The sequence below is a fragment of the Eupeodes corollae genome, chromosome 1 (genome assembly GCF_945859685.1).
Source record: "Eupeodes corollae chromosome 1, idEupCoro1.1, whole genome shotgun sequence".
NCBI classification, from domain to species: Eukaryota; Metazoa; Arthropoda; class Insecta; order Diptera; family Syrphidae; genus Eupeodes; species Eupeodes corollae.
Genome location: NC_079147.1, coordinates 22397898 through 22413502, shown reverse-complemented (window position 1 = coordinate 22413502; position 15605 = coordinate 22397898). Strand labels below are relative to the sequence as shown.

Below are 15605 nucleotides of genomic sequence, written 5' to 3'. Positions count from 1 at the left end.
CCACAAAACTCATATGGCCTTCACTGGACCTGAAGCGTTGTAGACTTGTTATCTCAAAGCAGACTTCATATTAGCTCCCTAATAGACTTGGTGTAGCCTCAAATGACTTCTCATAATAGCATTTTGTTAATTAGCCTTATCACAGGCCCGTCGTAATATATTCGTAGTACGAACCCCGAAAAAAAGTATCTTTGCTCCTCGTCGTACTAAAAAATTTCTCACGAAATTCGGAGTTCGTGAAAAGTGGTATCACTAGCCCCGAATGAATAGGAAGTTTGGCAGTTTATTCTAAACAGTTATTTTGATCGGAGTTCCATTGAAAACGAAAAAAAAATATTTAGCGTGTGAATTAAAAATAAAATATATGAAAAGAATCATGACGGTTTTACTATTGTTTTAATGTGAAAGTGTTTACTTATATTTCGTATTTTTTTTGTTTTTTTTTGAAGAGCGAATAAAGTTATCACAAATAATATTCAGTTCCAAAGGCTTTATGAAATGCTTCAAGAAAAACCTGAAATTGCCCAAGAATTTTTGAAAATCCTTAAGGAGCAAGTGAATTCCTTTTGGGAAGTAGTAACAACAGAGTTAAATAGCCTAGGTCCACATTATAAGGACACCTCTAGCTAGAGAAAAGAAAATTGAATAGATTAGTCCAAACTTTTTTATAATTTAATTCAATTCTTAGGTGTAGTTAGATTGGAAGGCATACATCAAGAGAAGAATGGTTGAAAATAAGAAAGAATACAAAGCTACAGGTGGAGGAGGAAATAGAATGTATTCTTTTAGCAGCATCGAAGAAGGTGTCATAACTTGCAACTTCAACCAATCTTTTGGATTCAAAAAATCTTCCGAGCCTTTAGAATCGAATTAACCTTGAGAAGAGAACCAACTCGTCGATGTTTCGATGTCATCAGACGTAGTTGATGTGAGAAATGTTCCACGGCGTCTTCCAACCACTTTGCAGCGTCGCACAGTGGGGCAAGATACCCCAATAACCGGAATTAACTCAGTAGATGCGCTAGTTCTACTGAAAACTATTTTTTTTTCCTTAAAATTGCTTTAATATGAATAAAAAAAAACATATTTAAGTTTTTAAAGTTTGGTTTAATCCTTTTTTCAATGTAAATTAAAAAAAAATATACTTCTAAGATCCAGGTTCATCGGACCAATATTTTCTGCCTCAGTTTCATCACTGCTTTATGTTCGAGTTCTCAACACTAGAAATATTTGGGGCAGTAAGTTAGTCCAACACTTCTTTAGGGAACGTTCTAAGCTGTTTTTTGGGCATTTGCCTAAAGCTTGTTATGAAGGGATCTGATGTTACTAACATTACATTAAATACATCTTCATTACATTTTTCTCTAGAACATTTCCTTGAAAAATTTTCTCGATATCTTTTAAAGTCTTTGTTTCTCGCCTCTTGTGCCTCTTAGACAATTGGCCTATTGGCAGAAGTGCATTTGAAACAACATCAGGACCGTGAATTAGGAGCTTATGTACTGTGGGAGGCATGTAATACCAGGGATACTGATTTACAAAGCATTCGGCAGTCTGCAATGTGTACAATCTGAACTTTTCTATGTTGATGTCAAAACCACTTGCAATTGCTACCAAGATAGCATGCAATCTTTGTATTAGTGTTTTATCGACACCCAAGATTTCAGATGCTAGCTCCGCGTTGCTAAAAAACCGCCTTGCAGAGTTGCCATCATTCGAATTCCCGAAACCAGGCTTGGGTTGGTCAACAATAAGACCCATTTGATCCCGAAATTTTTTTTGAATTTGAATTTTAGTCGCTGCAACTACATCCTTGTCCTCCTTACAAACTTTCCACTTTTTTATTGGAAGCCTATAGCCAACATGTAAAAGGCACTCAAAAGTACGAATCCAACAGTGCAGCACTGACAATCCAAACTGTAATGCACTCGGATTTTTAGGCCTTAACAGCACCTTTTCAATTTGATTGAAATCCTTAGAACTTCCACCACAGATATAACAGCGCTGAGAAGAGATGGTATCCGTCAAAGCATTACACACTTTTCCGTCAACCATTGTAAAAACGAGCTTATGTGAAACTTCCATAACATTTTCTTCAATGGTCACAATTGAACGGCACAGACCCCGAATTTCAGCATCTACTCTTTGCTTCTCAGCTTCTGAAATTTGTGCTGAGGTAGTTTATAAGGAAAACCTCAATTTTTTTTCCACAGTATACGCATGAAGTTAAACTTTATTTACGTATAAAAATCTCCATGTGGAAATGTGTGGAAAGCAACTTTTGCCTTAGCAATTTAATGTATATGTTAAAATTATTTAACAAAATTAATTATTATTCATATATAGGTATATCTTAAAACAAAAATGTTTTAACTTATAAATGAATTTGAAAAGAAAGTACATACATATGTACTTGAAGCAATTGATTCCATATTGATTTTAAGCTTTCACGTTATTAAATTATTTATAGCTCAAGACTCAAAAATTGCACTACTTACTTCACACTTGCTTTAAGAGATAATGAAATCTTACTTACAATTAGACCATGCAGATCAAAAACAAAAGTTAAAAATATAACTGTTTTTGCAAGTGACACATTGGAATGTTTACTAACGGAAACCCAACTTTTTATATTCATGGCTCTCAAATTTTTTTTGGAGTTTATTCCGACTCCTTCATATAAGTCGGCCCACTGTGCGTCGTCGCCTTCGTGTATTTTCTTCATTTATTGCAAAGATTGCAACGGCAATATTTATAAAGACAAACACAAATCGAACTAAATGGAAAGATGAAAAAATAGCTTTTATTTATTTTTCTTATTTTGACGCAAATCAACTGAATTTGACACTCCGAAATTAGTATTTCTGTGTGGCAATGCTTTTTTGATTTCGATCGAGGCTTATGTTGTAAATGTTTTCGTATTCGTAGCGTAAAAAATGCTCGGGGACGCACTTTTACTAAATAATTTAATTAGTTAATAAAGCATACATTTTAAAAATACAATACTTTATTATTTTCGAACCACTATACAAATATTCAACACTTGCATTCTCTCCACATAGCTAGCAATTTCTATGCTGATATTAATTATAATATTATTCTTTGACGCCGTTTTACCTATTACTTCGCTCATTAGCCTTAGTGTTTTCTTAAAGTTAATAACATATTTATTCCACTAATGATCTGCTCTTCCTCACTGTAATGTTAAATAAATTGAAATTCCCTTCCACTCTCATCATACTGCAAAATATTCCAATAAAACTTTATAAAATATGAAAAGTCTACAGTGACCGTCCTACATACTCGTATTTATCGAAACAGCTCTTTACAGACTCCAGAATAAAAAAAAAAAAAACCTACAAAATAATTCATTTGCGATAAAACTCAAGTCTCAAAAGGCCATTTACATAATCACATCAAATTAAATAGTCGATGTTTAGCTTGAAATTTATTGAAATTTGAACCGATAATGGGACGTGTACTGCAGAAAATGAAAATCAATAGAAAAACGACTAATTTTTTTGTTGTCGCTTTTGCTCGCTGTTGTGGGTGCGTGAGTACTTATAATAATGGGCTTTTGAAATATAACTCCTTTTAACGTACCTACCTAACTTACATTTCTATATAAAGGATAGAAATCCAATAGAAAGTTCTTTGCCTTCTCTTGTAGTTCATATCATATTTTTATTCACAAATGACGACGGATATAAACATTTTAACTTTCGAGTGGTTTTGCTGTCGCCAATTATTATTGCACCAAATTATTCTTGTGGAAATTGCACAGAGCGAGTTATTAATACAATGATAATTACATCAATACTTTGTGACAATTTGCTTGTAGCATGAATACCTTGAACTATGTACGTACGTTCGCACTTCAATAGACATAAAGATATGTACATATTGATAATAGTGATATCATTAATAATTTACAGAATATGGTTTTTGCAACAACTCCTTTTGATTTGCAGAATTTATACTATACTTAGGGGCCTATTATGTAAGACAACTAAGAGCAAAGTTGAGTTGTAATCCCGCAATCGGTATTACCGATCACAACTAGTTGACTGTCACAAGTCAACCAGTAATCAACTAAAAAATGGTTGACTTTTTAAATGTGTTCGGGGTATTATGTAAGCCAGTTGAGTTGTCTCTCAGTTGTGATTGTTGTCAAAATTCAGCAACTGATATTTACTAGTTGTGTAGTGCATTTGTGTGTACAAAAAAATAACGGTAGGCATTAACATTTCATTGAAAACCAATTTTTTTAAGAAAATGGAGAAAAAATTGTAAGTTTTACAAATAATAATATAAACATCTGTAAGAAAATAATTTTTTTAGATTAAAAATAGCTAAACCTGCCCAATTCAAAATACTAAAGATGGCATATACACTTACAATCATGACATTCAGACTGTAGTAACCTTTTCTATTTAAATAGAGATGTTGAAGATTTTTTGTTGGTGCTATGATTCGAACATGAGTTCCATCGATGCATCCTATTACTCCAGGAAATCTGTTTTTCTGGTAAAAATGAATTTTTGATAAATTCATCTCATCATTTGTCATACGAGCCTTAATCCATTGTGGACAGATAAGTTCTTCTACTACTTCTAGCACTTCTTTTAACACTACCGAAACTGTTGGCTGAGCAAGGCCTAAATTAAAATCATTACCACTGCACTTTTGGTAACTTCCTTCTGCCATGAAATGTAGGGCTGTGCAGAGTTTAAGAATTGGTGGGATTGCGGAGGAACGCTGTGGTTGTTTCAAACGATATTTGATTTCATTTAGCACATAAACAAATGCGTCTTTGTTGAGTCTAAAATAACTTATAAATCTGAAACAAAACAAAGACATCAAAATCAACACTCATCAAAGAATTCGTTTATAAATAATACTTTTTGTTTGGAAGTTCCAATGGATTGGAGTGATCTCGAATATTTTTTCTCATCAGCGCAACATTCAGGGGATTTTCTTCTTCCGAATTTCCAAGAAACAAATCAATAGAACTCTCCATTTCCTATTATTTTGTCTTTTTTATAAAATTTTGCACTGAATTCAAAATTTTGAAATTTCTACGTATTTTACTTTACACAGCTGATTTTGACACGAAACAAGCACATAAAAGTAGGCAACGTATTTGGTCAACTCAACTGAAAAAAGTTGTCTCCCTAATTACCATTTTTTTTGTAGTTGTCTTCAAATTGAGTTGTCTTGATTACAACTCAACTAAGTTGAGTTGTGATCCATAATAGGCCCTTTAATCTAGGTGTTAGTCGATTTGAAAATTTCTCACATTTTTCTTCAGACGTGCTAGCTTCAGCTTCAAAGTGCTAGCTTGAAAATGTAGATATCAACGTTCAAGATGGTATTTGGAAGAGCTTTTATAACGTATTCAAATAAACAATTTAAAATGATGTCTTTAAAAATAATTGAGTGTGGATTGCGGAAGTTGCAAATTTTCTCAAAAATCTATGACATATTTTTAAATTTTCTAAAATTTGATTTACTAAGTTGATTACATTTCGGTTACCAGCTCTCAGGTAACTTTCAACAATAAATACTGATCCTACTCTTTGAGGGAGTCATCCCATGTAATGAGGTCAAAAAAACTATTTTTTTTCATAAATTGCTAGTTTAATATGTCTAGAATACGGTAGTAAAGGGATTTTTCAAAATTCGAAGTCGTTTTTAATATACAGCAGGTCCATGGAAAAATATGGGTTAAAGTATCTACATCGGCACACGGATAGTTGAAATTGCTAGCTACCCATCAGTTATCATCTTTAATGAAGGTTTCGAAGGTAATTTGAAAGTAATGTCGGTTGTGTTATGCCCTATAGGCCGCAAAGCCGATACTTATATTGAGAAACGTGATGGAAAAGCGAATTTCACGTTTTTTTAGCGGCACATAAGTGATGCCGTTAAACAAGCGAGAATTGATTCATGAGGTGAACAATCATCTTGAAAGAGTTTCAACAAGAAGAGGAAGGAATACTCTATAGACGAGGCATCGCCGATTGAAAGGTAAGTTGATATTTTCATAGTTAAGAGGACTTGAAACTTTGAACGAGTTTTTATCAAAACTGTGTTTTTCAAACTTTCCTCCATCGTATCTTAAAAACGGCTTGACCGAATGACTTAAAATTTGATAGGTTGGATTAACCACATGTAAACGCATGGAATGAACTATCGACATGCAAAAATTCCAAAAATTTCTATTTTTGTAAAGCAAAAAAAAACAAAAAAAAAAAAAGCAAAATTCGCGACTATTTTTTTTAAATGTCTACAAAAGTCCAATTTTTGGTATATTCATTTGATGATATTTCATCCCATGCATTTAGGTTCACAGATTAAAACGACATTTACTTTTTTTGTTTAAGATAAGCCAATCAGCCGGAATCATGGAGGAAGTGATAGCCCATTTTTTCGGGGTGGAATTGTTCACACCAGTGTAACTCGTGTTCTTCACAAAATTTTCAATTCAAATTTTATATTTATACTGTCGAACTATGTTAATAAATGATAATAAACTTAATAAAGTTATATCTATTTACTGGTCATAAAAACAAATCCTAAAAATGCCTTAAAATACAGACCGTCACACGGGATGGGCTCCTTAAAGCTCTTGGCTTGGACGACTGTAGGCGAAATGCTTACAAAATTAAAGGATGATAGAAGGCTATTTTAGTAGGCATAAGCCTTTGTATTAAAGTAACTTTTATACCCCTCAAACTTAAAACTTTTAATCAGCGGAAAAAGCACGAAAATGCTTGTCGTATTTTATTTTGTCATTATTAAGGCAATTTCGTAAAAATTCGTACCTTAACTTAATGAGAACTTGTGGTCCACTGAAACGGTTTTCAAGAGAGACAGTTTTTCTTGTGAATCGTTTACGTTTGAATCTAAGAGGAGTCACAACAAGGAACAAAAGACGAAAAAACAACGTCCTTTGTGAAAGCTCGCTTCGTCGAAAGGCCATAACTTTCGATATACGTTATTTTTAGTGAGTAAAGCAAATTTAATTTTAATATTCTAGGCAATAGAGACGACTTTGTTACAGAATACGCATTTAAAATGTTTAAACCATACAAATCTAAAATCAAGGAAGTAGATATAATTTTCTTATTTAAACAATCAACTAAATGAAAAATGAGTATACGCCCGAGTGTATCCTCTTGGGATATACAAAACAAATTCATAAATTAATAAAACTAATCAAAAATGAGTTTAAGTGAACTTATTTTTGATGATTTAGTTAGTTGCAATAATGCATTGAATTTTATAATGCATTTTTAATAAATTAGAAAATATTTTTCAATTTTTAATACTATTTTTATTTTTAATTATTTAAAAATTTATTTTTCAATGTTACCGTATGGCATTAATTATTTAATTTTATTTTTTAAATGTGTTCTATCATTAATTAAAATATTATTTTGCAATACATAACTTTTAAAACAAAAATACGTATTTTCATTTTATTTGGCAGACTTTCGCAATTATTAATTAAAATACTAATTTCTCATTCAGAAAATAATTCATAGTTTTAAATTTTTAGTTCCAACATTTTTCAGCAGATTAATGTTATGACTTCAGATTATCACGCAAACGACTCAAATCAAAGTTGCAGAAATTGCTTGAAAGCAGAAGCATTTCCATTAATCCATTTTTACAAACAATAATTGACAGTGTGAACATCCGATTTGCGAATTTATTCGATTTTCTTCAGTGTGGGAAAGATGCAGCCATAGCATCTATATCTCACCCGGAATTGCTTGGGATATTTTTCATCTGAAATTCAACTTAAAGATTACAAATGGTTCGAAGATGCAAACAAGGCAGAAAAAACTGAAAAATCGCCTGAAAATTCCCAAAGCACTGAGAATGATTAATACAGCTTCGTAGATTTTAAAACTAATATTATGTATTTCAAAATATGAGGTTTTTGTAACTCTAGCAGAAATCACAAATTATTTAAGATCCGGTTGTAAAAATTAATGATATGCTTAATAATCATCCATTGGTAATGAAAGCCTTTTTTAAATATAATACACCGTTACTATCTTCAGCTTCGGTCGAAAGACTCTTCAACAATGCTACAATGATGAACTTGCCTAAATATAGCAGATACAGTGACACAAATTTTGAAATCCAAATCTTAACAAAAGCAAATGCTTCACAAAACTAATAACTGATAACAAATCTAATTAATTGTTATTGAATTTTTTTATTGTTGTAAAATTTAATATTTAATATTAATTTAATATTAAATTCTATAAAGAAAGAAATTTGTACTTGTTTTAGTTTGTAAAATAACTCTATAGGCATTTAAGAAAAACATGTGTCCCACTACACGGCTTATTGCCTGCATGCTATTGGCATGATTTCATTTGTAACTGGAAATGGAGGATAACTTTGGAACCAATTTGTCAGCTTTGCAATGTCCACCCATTTGCTAAGTTATTTATATAATTTGCTATCAGTGATTCCACGCCTTGGTGTCAAGCAACCCATACTCTTCATTCCACGCATTAAAGTTTGTTCAATCGTCTCGTCCGACCACATGCCTGTCCAAAATGGGCAAGTTTCTTTTCATAGTAAAGTAACCCTCTTCCACAAAGTTTTTAAATTCATCTGGGGTCATCACAGAATGCAGTTTTATCATGTCCTGCAAATACAGGTGACATGATTTGGCGTACGAGAAGTGTCTGGCGGCATTGAAATATGGAATCATTTTTTTCACACAGTTACTATGGGCATTCCAATTCCTAATCTAACTACGCATTTCGATAGACGGGACTCAGATGAAACTGCGGCAACGATTTCTTTGCTTTGTATATAAAGAGGCTGGTCAAATGTTACCACCAGGCATTTTTGATCAAATTTGCAAAACACAAACTGCCAGCATAGTGCAATGCAGTGTAAAGTGTATTACATTCGGACGGTAGAGAGTTTATGAACGGAAGAGGATTTTTTTAATCCGTCATCTGTTTTCTGATATGTTTCCAAAGGAATTACTCCAAGTTATCCAGTTGATTTAGCACAAGGTAGTTTTTTCAGCTTTGTGCTGCGGTTTCTTTTCCTATGGAAGTAGATGCAGCGATGCATCTTATTCCGCCGAAAGAATGTAATGTATTTATTTAGTCCATCTAACATTCTAACATAAAGTCCACATTTTTAAACACAAATTGGTTAAATAATGAACCGCTGGGATCTGGTTGCGAGTACTACTGAGCTTCATAATATGAAGAACAAAAACCCAAGCTTGATATAATGTTTACCAATTTCTTAGAACCAGGCTTTCTGTATATAAACAAGGCAAGAATGCTTAGTATTGGAAACATGCATGATATGGGACGCACACCTGATATAATGCTATGCCCTATTTCTATTTTCAATGTTCTTTTTTTTTAATATAAGAGTTTCCGGAAACGTTTTTAGGGTTTAAGCAAGGTACACAATCGTCATCAATGTGTTGGAAAAATCACATGTTTTTCTTACATGACTATAGAGCTATTTTACAAAATAAAAACTAATAAGGTTTAATTTTGTAGAAGATAATTTTTTGATACGACAAATGGCTTTCGAGATAAACGTGAAAAACTGAAACAAACACCATGTTTCTCTTAACTGCCGGATTTTTTTGAGGTGAAGGCAATTTTTTTCGTTCATTGGACTGGACTATTGTTCCGTTAGAAGGAGTATCCATTTATTTTGTATTTACTTCGCATTTGTACAACGAATTATGTTGGCAAATCTTTTACTCTGTTTTGAAGAACTGAGCTAAATTCAAGAACAAGTGTAAAAACTTTCACAAGAATAGATTATAAGAATAATTATGAGAATAATGACCACTTTAAAAATTGCAGAATACCTTATAGACGGGTGAAAATAGAATTGTTTGTATCGCGGCTCTGGTTTTCCTAAGTACATGGGATGCCAACCGTAGGCTGAAAAGGCGCCTAGGTATTAAAAAAAAACGTAATAAATGATGTATTAAGCTTGATGGTACAGGATTGGTTCTCTTTATGCCGTGAGATCCATGGTGTTATAGGATGCAACCTTTGTGTTTTGTCTGAGGGCGCTATTGGCGTTTGTTCGAAACAGTATTTGACTTTGTCGCTGAATACAAAAATAGAACTAAACAAAGTTTTTTTTCTAAGTAAATTTTTCCCAACATGGCAAAAGAGCTATTGATTATCTTAAATTAATGTTTAAAGTTCTAGGCTAATGAATTTAAAACTAAACGCTCCGCGATCAGCAACGAACTCCAAGAAACAGCTGTACAAAGTCTACCCGGAGATAGGGCCTACTTTGAACATTAGTTTGAAGAATTTAAATTTCTTCTGCCATGACATGACATATGGCTACTATACTTGGGAACAAAAAAATGGTATAGAATCACTTTTTTGCTGAAAGTCGTTGGTAAAATAAGGACATTCATTAAAAGACGACAAAAAGTCTTTGATCATAGAAACCCAACCTTCACTAAATAGTTGAAATAATTGATTTTGTTAAGGCTCAAAACATTGAATTGATGGTTCATCCACAGTAAAGGTAGCTTTAATGTGTTATTAAAATACATTTTGTGGGCAACGATTTTCTACGCCAAAAAAAGCTTAAATCACGTAGAATGGTAAACTTGTTCTAAGAACTGTTAGAAAAGCATGGCTTTAGAAAATATGTGAAAAACAAAAGAATAAAAACACTAAAAGGCTTTTAAATACACAACAATTATAGATAATATAGACCCAAAATTGTAGATGGAGGTTTTTCACTTGGACAACAAAATAGGTGTGTTCCTAAAGTATAAATATTATCGTTTTTAATAATAGTTTCTGTATCTTATCACAATTTTTGTATTTTTTACTCTAATAACTTAAGTATCCTCGATCATTATCCAAAACTTTTTGGAGTCGTCGCGCCATTGACTCTTTTAACTTTGGCATGTTTGCTGGGGTATTGAATACCATTTTCTTTGAACCGCTTCCCACAACTGGTCTCCATTTGTGAAATATTGACATCCTTACTTACGCTTAAGCTCATTCCACAAGTTCTCAATTAAATTGAGAACAGGGGATCGATTTTTACATGGAACAAGGGATACTTGTTTCTGTCGAAACCAATCTTTCACAAGATCTGTCGTACGTTTAGGATCGTTGTGTTGCTGGTAACATGACATCTTCCAAAATATCCGTATTTTGTTAAGATGTTATTAAAACGGAATATAGAACCTACACCGTACCAGGAAAAACATCCCCACACCGTTATATACCCTCCTGCGTGTTTAATTGTTTTCTGTGTATAGCGGGGGTGGTAGTGCCAGCCTTTTGGTAGCCTTAAGTTGAGCCCGGAATCCGATGAAAACAAATTTATTTTTGTTTCATCACTACACAGAATATTACGCCAGTATTGTACGCCCTCTATTCCGTTCGAATTAGTATGGTTTAAAGCAAATTCTCTTATGAACCTGATATTGCTAGCCCTAAGGAATGGAACTTTCCCGGCGATTGTTCCTGGGAGATTCGAGTTCTAAATCTTTTTGGGATCGAGAGTGCACTGACCGGATTATCAATTTCAGCACCTTTAGTCCTTGACGAAACAAAAGTATTACATTTAGCTAGAAGACTATACGGCGGTGAGTGGGAGCTGATGTTTTTTTTGGCCGGCCTCTATTTTCGCTTATTCATCTGGTCTTAAGAGCATTTGTTATTAAATTTTAAGATCTGCCTAGGGCCTCCCTAATAAAATTGTTGGTAATGCCAATAAAAAACTATTGTTTGAAGCTTATAAAATGATTATAAACAAGCCAGCTCAAGAGTTTATACCCTAAAATAAAGAATATTATAAGAAGCTTGGATTTAATTTGGAGAACACCTATTTTTATGTCCAACTTCTAGAACTCTTTGTTTAAAAAAAAAAATGTTGGTTGCATTGCTTGCAGTCAAAACAACCGCTAATCAGTAAAAAGTCAGCAGTGGATAAAAAAATTTTCTTATATCTATTTTTTTGACTGTTGACAGCTGTGTAGGTCTAAAAATTACAGTTTCCATTCATTTCAAAGCACATTCAATTCAGAATCTTAACAAAAATACTGACTGTTAGAATATTATTTTAAAAAAAGCCACTAAACCTCTTGTTAACATCCTCACTTTATAATTCGTGCGTGGGTTGGTACAAGTCATAAGTAAAAAGAATTTAAGGGTTTAGCCAACCTGAACTTCAATCTTAAATGGGGTGCGCGTAGGAGTTGCAGACTGACTAGGTTTTCTTTAAAGTACCTACATATATCATTACACACCCAAAACAAGACAAATTATTTGCTTTATTTTCCCATTTTCTTTGTTTCTCATCCCTAGACATCTCGTTATACAAACTAACCTGTCATTTTGCATACAAAATCTCCTCCCAATTTAAAACTAAACTGTTAATAATTATCGTGCACAAACAGTATTTCAGGGCATCAAAAAATAAACTGTTTATTATTTCACGCACTTAGCTATAGTCACTGCGATAACTAAAAAATAAAATAGGCAGGTGCTTGAAATTATGCATCTCTCATGATTCACAACAACTCACCTGTGATAAGATGACGACTCCTCTGCTGGGTGATGATCTATCACACTATGCCCGACGACGAATAGCAAACAATTTGTATTCCAATTAGATTCAAGAGGAATTCACAACGAGATTGTTTCATCCGTTTTTTTTCTATTCACAGAATGTCTTCTTTTATTTTGTATATGTAAGGTTTTTGCACGCACTTTAACAATTAACCAAAAAACGAAAATAATAAAATCGACAACGATTGATTTTCCTTGGAATAGATGGTCACCTGAAATAGTAAGTAAATGGAAATTAATTCAACTGTTTTTTCGACTTCAATTAAAAAACAAAAGCATCACAAAATGAAACATATTTCTCAAGAATTTGTATACAGAGAGTTCCTTGGATTAATGTATTTTCTGGGAACTAAGATTCCAATTAATTGCAAAGGCAAACAGTAATTTTAATATTTTCCAATCCCCCAGATTTGAGTTTTTAAAGCAAATTTAATTTAAATGAAAAGAAATTAGTTTTAAAAAAAACTTTTTTATTTTGTCCACAAATAAAAACGGGGGATGGGGGGACGAATAAAATGGCCGCCACAATGGTGTCTCGTCTCTTGTCGTCGTCGTTTCGTTTGCCTTCGCTGCAAATTGCATTTTTCGATGGCGCTGGCGATGGCGAAGACGAAGGGACTCATCCCAATTCCATGTTCGTTCACAAAGTAAAGTGAAACCTTCAACACACACACCGTAGTCAGTACATAGTACATATAAAAAGAAAACTTTGAACGATGCGCCAAACTTTTAATGGAGATTTTCCAATAATTTTTATTGAAAATCCATAGTTATTCAATGAATATCAATTGAGAAGATATTTAATTTTTGGTTTTTACTTACAATAATTGGAAATGAACAATTGAAATCAATCAAAATGTCGAATTTCTTTCCAAATTACTATGACACAGCATATCAAACTTCACCACTCACTTTATTTGTGATTTACGATGTTAGATTTACATTTACCGTAATGTCGAAAAGATCGTAGATTATTTTTTTTTCCTTTTTTGATTTTTGGTTTGTCGCAAGCGATGTTTTTTTTTGACAGATAAATTATAGATGGGCGATAAACTGTCAAGTGAAATTATATCGATAGCAACATTTTCTAAGGCCGAATTTGCATTAGGTGAGATGGTTTTGTATCTGAAATATTACAAAATATATCGATTTAAGAGAAACGAGATTTTTATGTTTTTATACCAGCGAGTTTGTTTACAAATTAGATTATTGTTATTAGTTTTGAGTTATGCAATATAAAAAAACAATTATACGTACATAATATGTTCAAAATTTAAAATCAGTCACAAAATTTTAAAAAGAAAATCAGAATTGTGATTAAACACACACCAAATTTGACATTTAAATTTGTTTAACACCAACATTTTGTATTGAAAAAAATATGTGAGTTTTGTTCTTCTCAAAATATTTGTGAAAATAAAATGAATTCTAACCAATTCAAATATGTAGGTTTTAATACATAAATAGAAAGTTGAACAAAATACGAAGCCTCTTTCATAAAAAAATCGTCTTTTTCTTTGGCAAATCCTGGAACTTCGACAGAAAAGAACTGCTTTAATACTTTATGCAGGCATGTACCAGCACTTTTTGGGAACTTTAAATGCGAGTAAACGATAATGAGTATTTTAAACAGCATTTTAGAATGAGCCGCAGAACTTTCGATATATTCTGCAATGTACTAAAGGATCTGGAAATGCAAGATACAAACTTTAGCCATACGAGTTCCAAAAGATCGAATGGGATCCCGTCATTGAGTGGTTTAACAAACTATTCAATACTAACATACAAAAAACTCCCACCGCGCCGTCTTGGATTTGTCTTTGCCGTCGACACCATTAAGTCCATAATAATTTCGTTTGCTGTGATAGACCAGCATATCAGTGCAGACAAGGCCGTAACACTAGCTCGTCTCGAAAAAGAGTTTTAACTGAAGCCCTGGGGGCTGGTGGAATGGGCTCACGACATGAACCAACCAGAACTACAACCTCGTCACGCCAGTAGCTATAGCAAATTTTGGTTACTCACTTAACAAAGAGAGTTTGAAACTCTGAAGCATCATAAAAGAACCGCCAGTGCTGCAAATAGTCACTGGGGCTTTTATTCTCAACGTTGGCAGCTCCCCTAAAGTTTCCCTTTTTTGTTTTTTTTTTTTCTCCTCCATATTCTGAAAATACAAAACAAAAAGCAATAATTCTTATCTTGCAAGGAAATTTTATAACTAATATTACTAACCACGACCAAATTTATTTCAAAATGAAATACATATTTGTTTTGACAGCAGCCATCAGCTGTTTTGTTTACATTAATTTGAGCGCTGAATGTTTCGAAAGGTTTGTTTGTTAAGTTCAACTTCGAATTGCTACTAGTTTTCGAGAGGTTTTATATAAATCTTGTGGTCTACGAAAACTTGTAGTTTACCAAAAATGTATGTAGTTTATGATGTAGGTTTTTGACGAAAACCGGGTTTTGGAGTTGGTGTGAAAAGCCTATAAGACGTTGGAGTAGTAACAAATCAGGGGCCGAATTATCGCATCAGTCATCTAGTCTAGGTAGTTCCCGTGGCATGATGGTTAGTGCGTTGGACTGTCATGCCAGAGGTCTTGGGTTCGATCCCTGCCTATGTGATATAAAGTCTTTTCACGGGTACTGCCTTTTGCGAGGAATTGACAAATTCTCCAAGAGTAACTCTTGTCATAAAAAGTGCTTTCTCAAATTAGCCGTTCGGAATTGGCATATAAACTGTAGGTCCCCTCCATTCCTGACAATATTACTCGCACACAGGAATGGTTGAGAGTTGTAAGTCACTAGGCTCTAGTTCTTCATGGACTGTTGCGCCACCATGATGTTTACTCGCAAGTGAAAACATCTACAGATAGAAATTGTTTTGAAAAATAGATTATTATTGTATTTTAAATTTTAACAAAATTAAGATAACTGCAAAGAAGTAGAAATTCCTGTTGCAGTTATTTGTTTATA

The 15605-nt window shown here is 33.1% G+C and overlaps 1 protein-coding gene across 2 annotated transcripts in view; it reads right to left on the bottom strand.

Annotated features, from left to right (window-relative positions):
- Positions 1–13590, bottom strand: part of LOC129941323 (AN1-type zinc finger protein 6) — a 142077-nt gene extending 128487 nt beyond the window's left edge. For both annotated transcript variants that reach the window (XM_056049921.1, XM_056049923.1), the window contains exons 1-2: positions 13452–13590; positions 12586–12841 (exon numbers count right to left, since the gene is read on the bottom strand). The gene's annotated coding sequence lies outside the window, so the exon portion shown is untranslated. The remainder of the gene's footprint in view (positions 1–12585; positions 12842–13451) is intronic.
- Between the last annotated feature and the right edge of the window lie 2015 nt (positions 13591–15605).